The following is a 15,222-nucleotide window of genomic DNA, read 5'->3' as shown; positions in this document are numbered from 1 at the left end:
TTTGAGGTGGAACGTCTGCAACACATCACCACCACTGCTGTCATTCACAGAATGAAAGCAGTATTTGCAAGGCAGGCATCCCAAAATACAGTGGTTAGTGACAACGGGCCATGCTACCGCTCACATGAGTTTAAACACTTTGCAGACTCGTGGGGATTCCAGCATGTCACCTCAAGCCCACATTATCCGCAGAGCAACGGCCTTGCAGAAAAGACAGTTCAGACTGCAAAGCGGATCTTCACCAAGGCCAAGGAGGACAAGAGAGACCCGTACCTCAGCCTGCTGGAGTACAGAAACACTCCAGTTGATGGACTCAAATCACCAGCTCAAATCCTGATGAGTCGCAGGCTGCGCTCCATCCTGCCCAACACAACTCTACAACTACGACCTCAGGTAACCCCCCAGGACACTGTACGAGCAAGGAGAGAGAACTGCCAACAGCGCCAAAAAGAGCACTACAGCAGATCTACAAAACCAGGGCACCCATCCGTTTCCAGCAAGGAAATGGCATATGGAAACCAGCAACAGTCATCCAACCAGCTGAAACACCACGTAGCTACCACATCAGAACTGGCGATGGACAGACTTTCAGGCGCAACCGACGTCATCTGATCAGCAACCACACACCTGTCATACAACAGCCAGAGATCAGTGAGAACGACGCTGGATGAGACACAGAAAATGACCAGCAACAACCTGTGTCTGTGAGCGAGCCAGATCACTCTGGGCCTTATCGTACCAGATATGGCCGTGTGATTAAGCCAAGGAAAGCCTTTGACTTATAAGTTTCTTATGAAAAAAAAAAATGTATGTCATGTTGCTGTAAAAACTGAATATTGCATTTTGAATGAAAATTGAATTTGACTTGTGTTTTAAAAAAAAAAAAAAAAAAAAAAATTCTTGAAAGAATAAGTCACATTTATTTAAAAATGTTCTATTGCCATGTTTGGAAATATTTTCATATATGTACTAAATGAACAGGAGAGTGTTAATTATTTTTGAAACTTATCGTCGTCGTGAGTAGTCTATCACAACAGAAGAGACTCAGTTTTTTCTGCTTGAGTGCTGTTTGTTGCATCACTTTCCTACAGGGACCACATTGGTTCCATCTTAGTCTCAAAAATTAATTCCTTGCACCTGATGAAGTTTAACAGCCACATTTCTCCACTTATTCTACAAGGTGCAGTCTAAAGATGTGGCAATGTTGCTCAAGGTGAAGTACCAGAATACCAAGAAGTACATCCGATTACTGTCAGGGTTCACCTTTTTGGATTTCATCGCTCAAGGTGAGTAGCCATCTCATAGTTGCCCTCACAACTAGGGATGTCCCGATCCCGATTGCGGGATCGGGGCTGATATGGACATTTTTTCACTGATCGGGAATGGCAATTTTGAACGTGGACCCAAGCCCGATTATTTTTATGTCAGCTGTGGTCAACGGAGCACAATTTGTGGCAGAATGCAGTTGTGCTCGTAATGTTAGTCTGGAGAACCTGTGGATAAAATGTCTGCAGTGTGGAAATACTTCAAATTAGAAAGCGAAAGCAGTCCAACGGCAACACGTAACATCTGCAATACGACCGTTTCGCGAGCTGGTAACAAAAGAGCTGCATTTAATACTACAAGTTTGATATGGCACATAAACAAAAACATGAGTTCACTCAAGCAATACAGGCAAAGGCACCGAAGCAACAAACACTCGTGGATACTTTCAAAAGGAAAGATAAGTATCCTCGAGTCAGCGACATGGCCACAAATATTACAGAGAAGGTCATTGAATTCATCGCTCTGGATAACCATCCCACCTCTGTGGTAGAGGATCAGGGTTTAGTTACTGACTTTGTTTACTTGGTTGTTTTTGTTAAAAAAAATAAATAAAAAAAAACTAATGAAAACCAATGTTGCAATAGGATATGCAGAATAAGAAAGAGCCATATGAAAGTATTTACTTTGTTTCAACAAAATAAAAAAAGCTATTAAGAACAGCTTTTAAGAACAGCAGAAATGCAGGTGATTTTTTTCTTAATGCAGCTGTATTATCTAAGAAAATATTAGGGCTAATTATCGGATCGGGATTTGGTATCGGCAGATACTAAATATTAAATGACTCAGATCGGGATCGGGGTAAAAAAAACCTGATCGGGACATCCCTACTCACACCAAATAAAGACAAGGATTTATGTATTTAGGATGGCACTTTTGGTTTTCAATTTGGGTATCAATTTGCAAAAAAAAAGCTTTTTGTATTGTACACACTTGTGTTGGTAATGACCAAAATGCAACATTCTGACGCTACGGTTACTGCACAAGTGAAAGCATTATGTACTTTCAGAGATGTTTAAAGAGAAAAGTTTGATCAGGCATCCTTAAAGTGCAGTTTAAAGGTGGTGTAAGTAATTGCATCTATCCCCCCAAAAAGTGTTAGCATTGTGGTCTACATTGTGACAGCTAGCTTAGAGTGTTTTGTCAGAAATTGTCAGACATTTTCTGGTATCCTACACCCTCTTTCCAGCAAATCTGGAGAGAACTAGTAGGAACTTATTTTCTGTTTACTGCAGAGCAGAGATACTGGGAGATCCATGTTACTGACAAACACCCTAAAGCACTGACGGCTGTCGGAAAGTAGAGCTATTCAACACTTACATTCACAAATGCAAATCACTTACTGCACCTTAAGATCAGCATCATGTATTTTTTAATCTGTTTTCATGATTATCTTCCTACAGTCAAATACAAGTGTGGGCTTCCTGATGCTACTGAACTTGATGCTTTTGATGAAACCAACAAAGTAGTTGAGGAAGACATCTTTTCTGAACTGATAGAGACCAGTCCGGATTTATGCCTGACAGTAAGTGACAGAATTCCTGATGCAGGTAGGTACATTTCTCTGTTATCCATAAATTGTTAAAAAATCAGATATTGGTTAAGTCACCATCAGTGAAAAGTGAGTAGTAATTTACTTTGATATTCATTAGAACATAATCGTCATTTAAAATTGGCCAAATCGATGGGGTACGAAAAAAACTGCTGGCATAAGTCTATGATTATACTATTAATTTCTTAATTAGCGTTCACACTTTAGACGATATTATAAGTCTAAACTCACGAAACTTAATTCAACTTAAACTATCGTTTTTAATGTTTCGAGATCGTGCTTCACCTTTCCCAGAACTTAACTATGGCTAAATAGGTGGACGTTGTCTAACAATGAAATAATATGACATGATTAAAATCACTGAACATTCAAAAGGAATTAAAACTGGATCAAAACATAAAACACACTTGAATATACAGTAGAATTGATAGAATTGATCACTTATACATATTTCTTCTAGTTCTAGTTTAATACTTGTTTAAAAAGACATATCAGAGACATTTACTAAAAAAAGAAAATGAACATATTAAACAAAAGATTTCTTTCACAGCCTGTCCAATTGTACCAGGACTCACCGTCAGGAGGTGCTGTGGTTCCACCGAACACAAGGCACATTCAACACACAAACTTGTTCTCAGCCAAATTTCATCCCAGAGAAATGCAAAAAAATCAGTGATAAGAACTTCTTTTACTGTTTCCCAATTTGTTAAAAACAAGAAGGTGAGATCCTGGTATAATGGTTAATTAGAACTGGTTTGAAATCTGGATGAGAGAGAGAGAGAGAAAGAGAGAAAACGATCATCCCTATAGGCCCGGACATAACAGTGTGTGCAGTTTTTTTTTTTTAAAAGTGTGGGTTATTAGATTTAACTGAATTAGGTTAAATTCCTAGATAAAAACTAAACTAAAACTATTAATCACTTCTTCAATTAATTAAAACTAAAAACTAATGAAATTTAAAAACTATAATAACCTTGACACACACTCACTCCATTCTTCATTGTTTGAGTTGCTCTGTGAATGGCAATGAATTTAGTTGTTTTTGAAAGTAATTCTGGGACTTTATTTTTCCTTACTGTTTCGTACTTCGTGTAGGTCTTAAATTTAGTTCAAAAAGGTCTTAAAAAGTCTTAAATTTGACTTGTTCAAACCTGCAGAAACCCTGTTATATGCTTATGTGATCAACAGCTGAATCAAGACTTCCTTCTGCTGTTTGGAGCTGAAACAGCCTCCAAGATGCTTGAGAAGTGGGACACAACTTTCAGGCCCAAGGTTATCAATGAGGCCAGACACCTGACAGAGAACGATGACACCAGTAAGTTAATCGCCATGATTGATTTTTATTCCTAACAGCAAGTGCTGGTTACTTTGTGCATTCCAACTTGATACTTATGGCTTGTTTCACCTCATTATCCTCCTGATAGCCTGGTACAGTGACATGGCTTCTCTGCTGCTCCTTCTCCATCTCCTGCCACCCACAGCTGAAGAGGAACCAAGATAAGCCCCAGTGATGCAGTGGACAAAATGTTGCACTTTCACAAGGTATGCATGTCTTTTTTTTAATCCAATTAGCCAGTATTTTATATGTATTAACTCAATTTAAAAATGACCTGGAAAGGCATAGTCAAACAAAAGGACTAAACTGAACGTCTTCACGTTGGCTACAATTCCTCAACAGCGAGGACTTCTTCTTCTTTTTACTCATTTGAACATCCAACGGCAGATATGTTAAACTTAAAGGGACTATAAAACCTCCAAATTTTAACTTTCAGTTAAAATACGTGATGCTGGTAATGCTATGGTAAATATAGTTGTTATTCACCAATGGGTTAAGGTTTATTTTGTAATGTTGATAATTCAATTTAGATTTGACACATTGTACACACTCAAATAAATGTACACGTTTGATAGATTTGAACCAAAACAGACTTTAATGCATGAACATCTGGTGACGCAACCAGGAAATACTCCGAAGGCTAGACCGTCCCATTTAACAACGGTGGAAGTGGCCTTCAAGTTCTCTCCGAAGGACCCGGCCTTCGTGGGCCGCAAAGGCCGCGTCCTTAAAGGATGCAGCCCCTGAATTGGGACACAGACACACACACACAGACACACACACCCAGTTTGTCATGGCTTGTTTAACAACTCAACTTTTCTGGTGTACAGACCCAAGTGAGCAGTTGAAAACTTGATAGTGTAAGGTGTTGATGTTACCGTTCTGTTTTTAGTCATGCTGCAGCTTGGATGAACACCTTCGGAGAAGAGATGGTAGACAACCATACATCCTTGCTGTTGGTCGAACCAGGAACAGGATTGACACTTTCTACATTGTTGTGGACAAACAGCTCAACCAAGCCACTAGCTCGTTGGGTGCATTTGACAAACTGTTTAAATCCCACTACGTGTTCAGCCTGTCGTACGGATGAGTACCTGGGCCAGCTCTTCACCTTCGTGCAAATAACAGTTTTCAATATTGATGTAATAACAACAAATGAGTCTCCCAGAGTTCGTGAGTTTTGTGCTAGTCTTCAACTAAAGTACTTAAATGTTTAAGTGTTTCATTTGTCAAGCTGTGCATGTTCCCTGCCAGTCCTTGATCTCTCATCTAAGACTTGATCACAGTTTTTATCCTAGCACCAGGTTTAATTTAGTTTGTGCACAAGATCGTTGTAGGCGCCAGTTTTCAACATATTCAGGTTTCAAAAAACATTTAATTTGTTCTCATGAAAAGGATTCTTGTCAAAGTGGAGATGCAGCAAGGCCAGAGTCATTTCATACTAATTTCCACATGCTCCAAGATACCTCAGAAATTGCTGGAACAAGTGCCATGCAGAACCCAGAGTCCGAGTGTTTTGAGGACAATGGATCAGGTCAAAGGAACAAAGAAAATACAGAAAATATTTGTGCTTCAATTATTGCTAAACTAGGAAGGAAGTGGCATAGCAAATAGTGTTGTTTCATCAGTTGTTGGTGATTTGGAAGAACTTGCTAGTGGATTTGTTTACATACCAATTTTAGAAACGATAAAATTAATGTGCTGAAATGTTGATATTTGTAAACTGCTTGGGGAAACTTGTATATCAAGACCTGACAGATACGAAGACTTTTGTGATGGAAGTTATTCTAAGACACATCCATTGTTCTCTAAACACCATAATTCTTTACAAATCCAGTTGTTCTAGGATTAGGGCTGGGCAAAACAATTATTTTTGTAATCGATTGTAATCTAGCAAATGTTTTTTCGATGCATCGATTATTCTAACGATTAATTTTTCGATTCAATTTCGATTCGATTAGCGATTATTTCCCCATAATTTGACCTATATAGCAATTTAAATATGCTAATTTATGTATCTCAATGAAAAAACACAAATTTCTTCATTCCAATACATTTTTATTGCTCTTAATTACCAAATTCCAAAATAAAATTCAAGTAATGAATACAGTACTGCAATCTGATGCCAGAGGTAGCATTTAACAAAAAATAAAATAAATAAAATACTGTCTTTCAATAAATAAAACTGTTGTGCAAACTAGGGATGCAACAATATTCAATATTTTATAGAACCGTTCAATACACAAAGGCAGACAATACAATACAGTACAATACTACAATAATGTTTGCTGTTTAACTTGATTGGATACTGCATATGTTTTTTATGGAAGGCAATTAAGATAAGTGTTAAATTTTTATAATAAGGTTTGTGGTTTGACTATCTGCTTTTAATTATTTTTACATGCAATATTGCCTTTGCTAGTGTGAGTAGTTTTATATTAAGATATCGAAACCGTACCATTACCGTGGCCCAAAAACTGTGATGCATACCGAACTGTGGGAAAACGCTACCGTTGCATCCCTAGTGCAAACAAACACAATCTGAATCAAAATGTTATCAACAATAAATAAATAAAATATAAACAGCAGCAGCAGTGGTGTCCTACTTGAACCAACAAAATATAACATTTACTTTGCTTTCTGCAAAAAGGGTGCTCTTAACATACACTCTGCCACTTTTCCCTTAAGAATACTCAGAGTGAGTGAGTGAGCATGTGTACGTGGGGGTGTTTGGATGAATGACAGGGTACGTTATGATGTTTAATGTTATAATACGGTATTAAAATGTGACGACTCATTGCGTAATATAATACGTACAACAAAGCAAACAAGAAAAGAAAAGTTGAAAACTTAGTGTTTTTTCATCTGCACAAGCTGCTCCTTGATGACGCCTTTTGAGATGCTGGTGCATAGCCGTCGTGCTTTTATGATACATCGTTTCCATTTTACAAAGCTGACAAACAGAGTTGCTCCCTTTTACTGTAAAATAGTCCCATACCTTCGAAATACGTGTTCTTTATTCGCTGAGTTCAGCGTCAGCTGACTCACTGGCGTTGCTGCTGCTGCTACTCGCTGCTGCCATTTTTTGTTTTGGTCAGACGACGCATCGACGTACAGTTTTTGCATCGACGTGATCGATGGCGTTGACACGTCGCCCCAGCCCTATCTAGGATGCACGCAATTCTGGGATTTACAGAATCTTTCAGTCGAGTTATTTTTGTCGTTTGATAGAAAAAGATGATGCCCAGAATGTTTACAATGAGGATGACCCCTATCTGTTTTTGACCCCCTTTTCTTTGGACATTGTGCATGACATTCTTGAAGGGGTGGCTCAGTATGAGCTGAAGTTACTGTTGGAATATCTCTTGGAAAATGTTTTATCGAAACCTAATCTGTTGTCTAGAATTTATGCCTTTGACTATGGGTATGTGGAGCGCAAAAATCGACCTGCAAGGATTAACTTGGACAGTAGTGGCAATAATATAGGGCTCAATTCCATTTAGGCTCTTTGTCTTGTCAGAAACATTCCTCTGCTTTTTGGTGACATTGTGCCAGAAGGAAACCGAAACTGGTTTTTGCTGCTGCTTTTACTGCAGATAATTAACATTATATTTTCTCCATCTGTTACACTTGGCATGACTGTACTTCTTAAGCATTTGGTAATGGAACACCATGAGTTGTTCAAAGAGCTGTATCCCGATAGAAACCTGATCCCGAAACATCACTTTATGATACACTATCCATCTTGTATCCGAAAATTGGACCACTAATACATATGTGGAGAATGAGATTTGAGGCAAAACACAGGATTTTCAAAAACACTCTTAAAAACTTCAAACACATCACAAAATCTCTTGCAAAAAAACATCAAATGTCTATTGCATGTCATTGGGAGACATCACATTCAAAATGTATTAAGTATGGACCTATGAAATCTATTAATGTGGACAATGAGGACTATAGTGATGTGTTGGCTCGAGCTTTGCATGTTGAATCTGTATCGCAAGACATCCATGCAACTAACTGGGTTACAATCAGTGGGACAGAATACAGGACAGGATTAATAATTTGCAGTGAGATTGAACTGTGTTTTGCAGAATAGAAAAAATAATGTTGTTGACACTGTTATCTGCTTCCTTGTGAACACGCTTGTGGTTGACCATTTCAGTGAACATTTTCGTGCTTACAAAGTATTTGAAAGTAATGACAAAGATGTTGTTAAAGCAGACTAATTGTGCTAATTCATATGGTGCTGGGAAGTAAGTAATTTTTTGAATAAAAAAAAAGATAAAATGTTTGTTTGAATGATTTTATTACTTGATCACTGTTGCTGGTCAACACATTTGAACTAATGATGTAACAGTAAAGAGTGTGTGTTTTGTATGTTAACTTTCTGTAGCCTTCCAGGTGACTGAAGAATGTTCAGATTTGGTGTATGTTAGGCTAGTAAACACACAATTACACTTTTAATGTATCGTAAAACAAAACAATGAATGTTAATTAACACACGAGTGAAAGGAGATAATACGATTTTAGGGGATAAAAATACACTTTAATGTGCCATCAAATAACACTGTATGTTAAAAGTTAACACTCACAGTGAAAGGGAATAACAATTTCTAGTTGAAAGAGCACTTATGTGATGTCATAAAACAACACCAAGGGTGTCAAATATTTAAAACTAATAGAGTTAAAATATTAACACTGTTCAAAGTGTAATTTTGACTCAGAATCCGTGAGAATTATATAAACTCGGAAAAAGTGTGTACAAAAGATAATCACACTCCCCCACAGCAATGGTACATTCCTCGGGATGGGCCAGTGAAACCTGCAGTGCACCTAATTAGCACACCTGTCATCCCCTATATAGTCATAGTCACTTTCCCACACAGCCAGTCCTTTTGTCCCTCAGCACGGTGTGCGTACTTATCTATGTGAGTAACGTCATGAATTGGTGTTCTTGATGTGATATTTGCTATAGGATTGTACACATTATGGGAGCTGGTGTTGGGTTTGTTTGATCACATATGTTGGGATGTTGGTTCACTGGGTGCTCTACGGGTTTGATGATTTATGTTTGACTGTCACTTATGATGCATTCACGGTGGTTTTCTAACGAGCACTTTGTTTATAGTGAGAAATATATTTTTACAATTATGAAGTTTCTGTCGAAGTTTCCAGCCTGAATTTGGTAATCATTATTTGTTTATATCCTTTATAGAAACCACACACCTATTATGTGTGACCGGGTGAGTCATCTCCCCCCTGATCACTGCATGGCGCTGTGGCAGCCTGGCGCAGGTTAATGGGGGGACGGCACTGTTAGGTGATTAAAACAGCTGTGTTGGTCGACATTTTCCCTCTCTGCTCCTGCTGTGCGGTGCGTCCGGTGAGCTGGCCAGCGTGCTTGTTTGTGTCTTCCTGTCGTATCATTAAGGTAGGAATTCTGCGTATTTGCTGGTTTGTGTTTGCTGTTATTGGGCCTGAGACCTCATCCTTTCGCTCCGTTGCAGTGTTGGAGCAACGGCGAGCTGGTGGAGCGGCGCTGTGTGTGTGATTGGGACAGGTGTGTTTGGTCGCTGTTCCCCCTCTCTGCCTCTGCTGTGCGGCGCGTTCGGTGAGCGGGCTGGCGTGCATGCCCGAGTCTCCCCGTCATATCACTAAGGTAAGCATGCCGTGTTAGTTATTGTTTGGTGTTTTACTTTTATTGGCCCTGGGGCTTCATCCTCCCGCTCCGTTGCAGTGCTCGGAGCGGCGGTGAGCCGGAGGGAGCGAGCGGTTCTGGTGGGCGCGTGTTGGGTGCAGTAGGGCTCAGAGGTAGGCTGCTCTAATTGTCTGCTGTTGCAGTTTTACGTCACTGCGCTAGTTGTGACACTGTCTCTCTCTTGCTTTACAGCGGGGCGCTGTAACCAGCGGCCCCCACTCTCCTAGTTCTGCACACTATCCTGCGTCCTGGTGTGTTTCGGTCATCGGCCACCACGATGTTTGCTGCTGTTTTGTTTGGCTCGATTACATGGTTTTGATTAAATGAGTGTTGTTGCCGACGATAGTGACCTCGGAGACATTTAACAATTTATTTCTTTTTTTCTTGTTTTCCTTTTTTTTTTCTTTTTTTGTGGGGGGGCGGGTTTGATAATTGTTTAATTGTTTTCCTCTAATTTGTATTTGAATATTTTAAGAAGACCTTATTATGTTTAATTTGGTTTTGTATTATAAATAATTAATTGTTTTTGGTGTATGTGAGGTCAGCTAGACTGCGGCCATCCTAATTTTCCCTTTCTCCCTGTGGACAGGTGCTGTAGTCCAGCGCGGCGGCCCAATCCCTGGTGGTGGCTTCTTCACGTTTCCATTGCGTGTGTGTGCAGTGCCACGGGTGATATTATTTTCTTGGTTTGTTTCTCCTTCCCCTTGGTTTGGTTTAGGGTCGCCGTGGCTGGCCCAGCCCTGTCCATTCCCCTTTCTTTGGCCCAGTCTTTTAGTGAATGTGAAATATTTTGGCAACTATTGAAGTTTTATAGAAACAATATTGTGACAATAAATATTTATTTTTTCGATACCTGAACTCTCCCCTGTGGTGATTCGAGCCTGCGTGACCTTTTTCATTTTTATAAAAGAACAGTAACTATTTCCTGGGGCGAAACTCCCCAGGTGGCGTTGTTGGCAACCACTCACCACTACTCATCACTCCACCTCATCACATATGCTTTCAATCACAAGCATCAATAAAGAACTTTAATTAAACCTGAACTACTGACTCCTCATGATTCTGAACGATCATCTATGGTGGGTTCGTTTCCCCAAACCGGCAACAGTCAAGAGAGGATAGCCACATTCAGCTATTCCTTTATTTCAAAATGTTAAATTTAACACTGTGTGAGTTGAATTAACACTCACGATTTTGCTGTGTACTGTGTATTTCTACTGTGTGTTTCTACTGTGTGTTTCTACTGTGTGCTGTTTATTTCGACTGTGTATTTTGACTGTGTGCTGTGCATTTCTACTGTTCATTTCAACTGTGTATTTCTACTGTGTATTTCAACTGTGTGCTGTGTATTTCTTTTGTGTATTTCTACTGTGTGTCTCTGATGTGTGTTTCTGCTGTGTATTTCTGCTGTGTGCTGTTTATTTCTACTGTGTATTTCTACTGTGTATTTCAACTGTGTGTCTCTGATGTGTGTTTCTGCTGTGTATTTTGACTGTGTATTTTGACTGTGTATTTTGACTGTGTATTTTGACTGTGTGATGTCTATTCCTACTGTTTTTCTACTGTGTGCTGTGTACTTCTACTGTATATTTCTACTATGTGCTCTGTATTTCTACTGTGCGATGTGTATTTCTACTCTGTGCTGTGTATTTCTACAGTGTATTTCTACTATGTACTGTGTATTTCTACAGTGTATTTCTACTCTGTGCTGTTTATTTCTACTGTGTATTTCTACTGTGTTGTGTATTTCTACTGTGTATTTCAATTGTGTGTTGTGTATTTCTAATGTGTATTTCTACTGTGTTTCTGATGTGTTTTTCTGCTGTGTATTTCTGCTGTGTGCTGTGTATTTCTATTGTGTATTTCTACTGTGTTGTGTATTTCTACTGTGTATTTCAACTGTGTGCTATGTATTTCTAATGCGTATTTCTACTGTGTTTCTGATGTGTGTTTCTGCTGTGTGCTGTTTATTTCTACTGTGTATTTCGACTGCTGTGCGTTTCTACTGTGTATTTCTACTTTGTGTTGTTTATTTCTACTGTGTGTTTCTTTTTCTTTTCGTTAAGTATTTTTTTTGGCATTTGTATGGCTTTATTGATAAAACAGCTCAAGAATTGACAGGACACAGGGCCGCTGCAGCGAGGACAAAGCCTCTGCACATGGGACGTCCGCTCCACCAACTGAGCCAAACGGCGCCCCTACTGTGTATTTCTACTATGTATTTCTTCTGTGTGCTGTGTATTTTTACTGTGTTTCCACTGTGTGCTGTTTATTTCTACTGTGTATTTCTACTGTGTGCTGTGTATTTCTGCTGTGTATTTCTACTGTCTGCTGTGTTTTTCTACAGTGTATTTCTACTGTGTGTTGTGTATTTCTACTGTGGGCTGTGTATTTCTACTGTGTGATTTGTATGTCTACTGTGTGTTTCTACTGTGTATTTATGCTGTGTATTTCTACTGTGTGTTGTGTATTTCTACTTTGTGTTGTTTGTTTTCCACTGTATTTTTACTGTGCTTCTACTGAGTATTTCAACTGTCATGTTTATTTCTACTGTGTTCTGTGTATTTCTACAGTGTATTTCTACTGTGTGAGGTGTATTTCTACAGTGTATTTCCACTGTGATGTGTATTTCTACAGTGTATTTCCACTGTGATGTGTATTTCCATTGTGCATTTCTATTGTGTGCTCTGTATTTCTATAGTGTGCTGTGTATTTCTACTGTGATGTGTATTTCTACAGTGTATTTCTACAGTGTATTTCTACTGTGATGTGTATTTCTGCAGTGTATTTCGAGTGTGTGCTCTGTATTTCTACTGTGTATTTCTACTATGTGTTGTGTGTTTCTACTGTGTATTTCTAGGGTTTGCTGTGTGTTTCTACTGTGTATTTCTACTGTGATGTGTATTTTTACTGTGTATTTCTACTGTTTGCTGTGCATTTCTACTGTGTATTTCTACTGTGTTTCCACTGTGTGCTGTTTATTTCTACTGTGCATTTCTACTGTGTGCTTTGTATTTCTACTGTGTGCTGTGTGTTTCTCCTGTTCATTTCAATTGTGTATTCCTGTGTGTTGTGTATTTCGACTGTATTTCTAATGTGTATTTCTGATGTATATTTCTGCTGTGTGCTGTGTATTTCTACTGTGTATTTCGACTGTGTGCTGTGTATTTCAACTGTGTGCTGTGTATTTCAACTGTGTGCTGTGCGTTTCTACTGTTCATTTCAACTGTGTATTTCTACTGTGTGTTGTGTATTTCTAATGTCTATTTCTGATGTGTATTTCTACTGTGTGCTGTGTATTTCTACTGTGTATTTCTACGGTGTGCTGCGTGTTTCTAATGTGTACTTCTACTGTGTGCTGTGTATTTCTACTGTGTGTTTCTACTGTGTATTTCTACGGTGTGCTGTGTGTTTCTACTGTGTATTTCTACGGTGTACTGTGTGTTTCTACTGTGTATTTCTACGATGTGTTGTGTGTATTTTTACTGTGTATTTCTACTTTGTGTTCATTTCTACTGTGTATATCTACTGTGTATTTCTAATGTGTTTTTCCACTGTGTGCTGTTCATTTTTACTGTGTATTTCTACTGTGTGCTTTGTATTTCTACTGTGTATTTCAACTGTGTGCTGTGTTTTCTACTGTTCATTTCAACTGTGTATTTCTATTGTGTGCTGTGTATTTCTACTGTGTATTTCTGCTGTGTGCTGTGTATTTCTACTGTGTATTTCTGCTGTGTGATGTGTATTTCTACTGTGTGCTCTATATTTCAAGTGTATGTGTACTGTACTGTGCTGTTCATTTTTACTGTGTATTTCTACTGTGTGCTTTGTATTTCTACTGTGTATTTCAACTGTGTGCTGTGTTTTCTACTGTTCATTTCAACTGTGTATTTCTATTGTGTGCTGTGTATTTCTACTGTGTATTTCTGCTGTGTGCTGTGTATTTCTACTGTGTATTTCTGCTGTGTGCTGTGTATTTCTACTGTGTATTTCTGCTGTGCGATGTGTATTTCTATTGTGTGCTGTGTATTTCTACTGTGTATGTCTGCTGTGTGCTGTGTATTTCTACTGTGTATGTCTGCTGTGTGCTGTGTATTTCTACTGTGTATTTCTGCTGTGATGTGTATTTCTACTGTGTATTTCTGCTGTGATGTGTATTTCTACTGTTTATTTCTGTTGTGTGATGTGTATTTCTACTGTGTGCTCTATATTTCAAGTGTATGTGTACTGTGCTGTGTATTTCTAATGTGCGATGTGTATTTCTAATGTATTACTCCTGTGTGATGTGTATTTCTACAGTGTATTGTACTGTGTACTGTGTATTTCTACTCTGTGCTGTGTATTTCTACAGTGTATTTCTACTGTTTTCTGTGTACTTCTACTGTGTATTTCTAGTATGTACTGTGTAATGTGTGTAACCACCAGTTACTAAAATCCTATTATAGCCAAATGGGTGACCAATATGAGAAGATAGGGTCTACTGATGGATAAACAATATAACCTCTGGTTATTGTTGACACTATGAACAGAAATTATAAAACAACATATATATCCATTTATTTCTCTCTCTATATATATACATATTTGAGACTCTGGGAATGTGATAATATAGCTTGAGATTTGACTTTAATAGACGTGGGTAACGTCAATAAAGCCAAACACTTGAACTTGCCCAATGTATGGTAAGAAATTTTCATTATGTCCTCACGTCCTTTTTCTACCTGGGCAGCTAAAGAGACGGACGTGTGTCTGGACAGTGAAGGCATCAGCTACGTGCTAGTAAAAGCCAGATAACCGATCCATTACTCATCCAAAAGACCTGTGGTGGTCACAATTCTGCTGCCATTAGCCAAAGAAAAATTCTTGGTGAGTTGACTGAGATGCTAGTGTGTGATTTCGGTTTGTGTGTGTAAAAAAAAAAAAAAAAAATAGCTACGCGGCTTTCCCGCTAGCTTAGCAACATTAGCATTAGCGCCGCGACTATTGCGCTAACTATATTAGCGTCATTAGCATTAATCACGTTAGCGTTGTTAGCTTCAGTAGTGACTTCTATTAGCAGCTCAACTTCATAGTGCCCAGTTGTGATGCCACAGAGTGTGTTTATAGACAACTAATCCTTGAATGAGTTGGCGTTGGCCTGTAGGGGAGAGTGGGGTAAGTAGTGCCAATTTTTACTTAAAGTGCCTTTAAATCAAGGGGATTACAGTAATGCCTCCAACTAAAATATGTACATATAGTTTAGGATGTTGTGCATCCTTGGGAACAGTCACTTTGGATCTTAAATAAACTGTTTGAGAAATATAGCTT

At 38.6% G+C, this 15,222-nt stretch overlaps 1 long non-coding RNA gene across 3 annotated transcripts; it reads left to right on the top strand.

The window, feature by feature from the left end:
• The first annotated feature begins 9,438 nt into the window (after positions 1 to 9,438).
• LOC141016750 (uncharacterized) lies at positions 9,439 to 10,765 on the top strand. Of its 3 annotated transcripts, none has more exons than XR_012180613.1 (3): positions 9,439 to 9,648; positions 9,725 to 9,876; positions 9,955 to 10,765. It is a non-coding gene; the product is annotated as an uncharacterized lncRNA (long non-coding RNA). The 3 variants fall into 3 exon arrangements; XR_012180614.1 differs by having other exon boundaries at positions 9,439 to 9,876; positions 9,955 to 10,028; positions 10,108 to 10,765; XR_012180612.1 differs by having other exon boundaries at positions 9,439 to 9,876.
• Positions 10,766 to 15,222: the final 4,457 nt, after the last annotated feature.

This window comes from Pagrus major, chromosome 2, assembly GCF_040436345.1.
Source record: "Pagrus major chromosome 2, Pma_NU_1.0".
Taxonomy (NCBI): Eukaryota; Metazoa; Chordata; class Actinopteri; order Spariformes; family Sparidae; genus Pagrus; species Pagrus major.
This window is presented reverse-complemented; position numbering and strand designations above follow the sequence as displayed.